Source organism: Rhinopithecus bieti, unplaced genomic scaffold (genome assembly GCF_001698545.2).
Source record: "Rhinopithecus bieti isolate Rb0 unplaced genomic scaffold, ASM169854v2 scaffold_39125, whole genome shotgun sequence".
Lineage (NCBI taxonomy): Eukaryota > Metazoa > Chordata > Mammalia > Primates > Cercopithecidae > Rhinopithecus > Rhinopithecus bieti.
Window position 1 is genome coordinate 892,565 of NW_016816262.1, and position 4,487 is coordinate 897,051.

General features: G+C 33.6%; 1 protein-coding gene across 6 annotated transcripts in view; it reads right to left on the reverse strand.

Moving 5' to 3' along the window:
* Positions 1 to 4,487, reverse strand: part of NETO1 (neuropilin and tolloid like 1) — a 135,837-nt gene that overhangs the window by 24,538 nt on the left and 106,812 nt on the right. The gene's annotated exons all lie outside the window — the stretch shown is intronic.

A 4,487-nucleotide genomic window follows, 5' to 3' on the forward strand; every position in this document is an offset into this window, starting at 1 on the left:
CTTGCTACTAATTATCATTTTAATTGTGGTACTCTAATTACACAAACAAAATATTAAAATATATAAAATATATTTGGCCATCAGAACTTCCCACAAGACAATTTTTTTTTTCCAAAACAAATGGAAAAAGTTCCCTTGTCACCACATTGAAACTTAAAATGGCCCATAGGCTATGCAGTTAGAGGAAATGACATTTTACTTGAAAAATGGTGACCAGACTTGAGGCCAGAAACAGACTTGTGTATCTTTTTTTCATGTCCTTTATCATCTTCATAGTTATTTTGAAAAATCAATATCTGTTTTCAAACCTCTCTGTTCCAATATGACTAAGTTATACTTTGAAAATATCCAGTATTATGAAGTAAGATGTACATATATTAATCTGTTTTTGTACAAGAAATTCTGTTCATAAATTTCAATTCGATCTCACACATATTTATGAGATTCCTCCCCAATCTTTGTGCTAAAATTACATATTCTTACTGTTCTGAAAGATATTATATTAAGAAACACATCTTCATTGGAAACTTACATTCCATATATAAAAACTCTTTCCTTTTATGTGGGGTGAACCACATCATAATTTATCCATTATTTTATCATCCCTAGGCATTATTACATATTTTTATACTTCCATTATGTCTGCCTTGATTCAGCCTCACAGTGATCTCTTCAATGTGTGTAGTTAGGCATTACAATTACAATAAGGAAGGCATTAAATTTCTTTGGCGTCTGCATGCTGATTACTATTAGGCCCTGGACATGTGGGCTAGAGTTGGTTTTCATGATACATACATGTCAGTAGCAGTTGGCTAGTTTAGACACACTATTCTTTTATAAAGGTACAATACTTGCTCTCATTGAACATGCCAAGTCCCAAAAAAGGGGCCTGCAATTAATGAAAATGAGAACCACACCTAAATACATCACTGTGACCTCAAGCTTAAAAATCTGCTAGTTCAGAGGCTATCAATTAAAAGTAATAATTTTCTATTTCCATATAACAAACATATGCTGTGTATTTTCAGGGGCAGACATAAACCACAATAGTTGTAAAGCTAGAATCAGAGAGATTAATATATATTATTTCCAAGGATTCTACTAAAAATTACAGGAAATTTCCTGCCTTTATTCTTGTCCAAGTGATTCCTCGTAGATCCACACACTTTATTTAAAAAAATTCTTCTAACTGGTTCAGTGAAAGTTCTGCAGTATTTTCTCAGTAACTCAATGAATAGGCAAAGAAGCAAAATTATTTAAGATACTAGTTTTAGTCAAATTACTTAAGAAAATTAACTTTAAATTTTAAGTATTTCATCAAACTACGTGTCTACACACATAATACTTTTTCAATGATTTAAGTAACCATATCGGTAATAAAAGTCCATCAATAATTCATTTCAAATATTAGAATACTTTTGACAGTGTTTTCTTTATGGTACAATCAAACTCAATCAAAAGCTTTTTAAAAAACAGGAAGGAAGGGAGGTAAGAGGAGGTAAGAAAGGAAGGGAAGGAGGGAGGGAGGAAGGAAGGAAGGAAAGGAAAGAAATGAGGGAGGAAAGGAGAGTTGGCTTCTGGCAGATTACACAATTTTATTTCATTTTCCTTTGCTCAATAGCCTCACTGTATTTGAAAGTGTTAACTACCCAAGTTTCAGTATGTTGTTATTTCACTAACAGATACAATACTAGTTACCTTCTGCTGACCATGTGCTATTTTCCAGACATATACTGAAAACTTTCAGCTGCCCTGTGATATTTTCTGTTTTACAGAAAGGAAACTGAGGATTAAAGTCCAGGCATCACACGTAAGAAAGTGGCAGAACTGACTGACACTGAAGATGTGCTCTTACACACTGTAATTCCATTTCAGATCTTTTCCAAAAGCAAAACAATTTTCGGAAATGGCTAATTTGTGATTCTGTTTCTAAAAATGTTTATCATTTATTTTAAAATTTCAAACCCATCTACACTTGCCCAAAGTTATATTTATATCTTTAGGACACATTAACTTTTAAGTTTTCTATAGTAATAACATATTTAATTTAAAATAAATTCTTTATATAAAAGAATACTTATGCAATAGCAAAGTGTGAAGGCAGACTTGTGTTAAGATATATCTTTATCAGTTGACATTGTATACCTTTGGTCTTAAAGTCAACTTAATTATTGCTTTCAGAATTTCAGTTAAAGACCCCATCAGCTTAATATAAACAAGCAAGAAAACCACAGAAATGCAAATTCTATTGTGGGCAAATAAATAATGGCTCTCCAAGTTGTCCACATCTTAGTCCCACATCCTGTGACTTTATATGGAAAAAGGGATTTCGCAGGTATGATTAAGGATTTCAAAATGAGGAATTATTCTGGATTATCCAGTTGAGCCCAATGCAGTAACAACTAAAGACAGGTAGAGGCTGAAGGAACAGAGATGATGTAACAGCAAATCATAAAGGCACACGAAGATGCTACACCAGTGGCTCTGACAAAGGAGAAGTGCTAGGAGCCAAGAAATCCTGCTCTAGAAATGGGAAAAGGAAGGAAATGCACTTTACAATGGAGCCTCTTATGGGGCAGCAGCCTTGCTGACACCCTGGTCTCAGCCCAGTAAAACCTTACACTCCAGAAGTGTAAGATAATAAAGTTGTGTTATCTGATGCTTCTAAACGTATGCTAATTGGTTACAGCAGCAATGAGAAACTAATATGCCCATCTAGACCACGCAGCAGATTTCTCAGGCATTTGACTTTGACTAACCAGCCTTCTGCCAAAGTGGCTGTCGCTGTACAGCACAGCAACCAGGGACAGGAGAGGGCAGTGATAAGAAAAGTAAAGATGAGACCGCTGACGGAGAGTGGCGGTTTCCAGCCAGGATACCCTGACAACTCGTATCATAATTAGTCCTGGGATGAATCTAAGGGTGCATTTTTCTAATTATCATCTGTCTTTAAGTTACTAAAGTGAATCCAAGGGTGTATGCACTCATATCGAGGGGAGAAAAAGGCCAATACTATATCTGGTGTTCTAAGATCCTGCAAAAATGCAGGCTTACCATCAGGATCTGTCATGCAGTAAGTCAGTCATCAGCTGAATGTCTCTCAGAAGATAAATGGTGGAGAAATTCTATTACAGAGCAGAGTTATTATTTAGTCTGAAAACTAAGTAATAGCTTTGTAAAAAAGTGTTTACCAAAACAATACATATATATTTTAGAAAAATTAGAAAATACAGGCAAAAAATATCACCACCCAAATACAACCATTAATATCTTAATCCCATTGTCTTTTACATATATGTATTACATATATAATAAATGACATGTATTAAATATTTATCCAATGTAGTTACAAGAGTATAAATGTAATGTACACGTGTTTGCTACATGCTTCTAACATCTTGCTTAACATAGTACGTCAGTATCAATCTACCACATCATTTTAATAAAGAGTACATTCCCAGAACCATGTAACCAATCTACTTAAGCATTTTTCCATGCTTATAAATACTCATTTATGATGTTACTCATAAATGTTACTCATATAAATACTCATTTATGATACACTCATCAGCAGTATGTATTCCTAGAGGTTAATAGTTCTGATTCAAAAGTGATATTCTATCTTTGTTCCCTATTTTGGAATTCTGACATATAGTGCTAAATTGTCCTTCAGGAAACATTTTGTTTCCTATAAGCACTGCATATGCTTTTATTTCAAGATTCCATCTCCAACATGATTTCATGTTTTTAACATTTTGATAGATGAAAATGATGTCTCATTAAATTTTAAATTTATATATTTGTTTACTAATATGTTTACATATTTGCTTCTTACGCTTACAGGACATTTATGCTTCTCTTATGAATTAATTATACACATTTTGGCCCCATTTTCTATTAGAATGCTTCTATTTTTCTTATTTTTGAATATAATCATTATTTTTTATAAGACACAAATATGTACCTATTGCCTGTTGTCTATCTTACCAATTACTCTCCAGGTCAACTTTTCGATATTTATTTTGATTATGATGTTTCTATATTAATAAATATTTGAAATTTATGTATATTTGAATATGGTGATTTTTTTCTTATCCATAGTGTGCTTTATGTATATTTTAGGAAGACCTGCCAATATATGACACACACTCAGCAATTTTCTCAGCATATGTTGTGTATTGTTTATATTTAAATCTATACGATCTGGTATTTATGCTACTATACAACATACATACATAAATATTTTCTATATTAGTAAAGTGGTCTTAATCTTTTTAAGACACATCAATTCACAAGGTGGTGACATTAAGATTTATAGTAAGACTTGGCCGGGCGCGGTGGCTCAAGCCTGTAATCCCAGCACTTTGGGAGGCCGAGACGGGTGGATCACGAGGTCAGGAGATTGAGACCATCCTGGCTAACACGGTGAAACCCCGTCTCTACTAAAAAATACAAAAAACTAGCCGGGCGAGGTGGCGGGCGCCTGT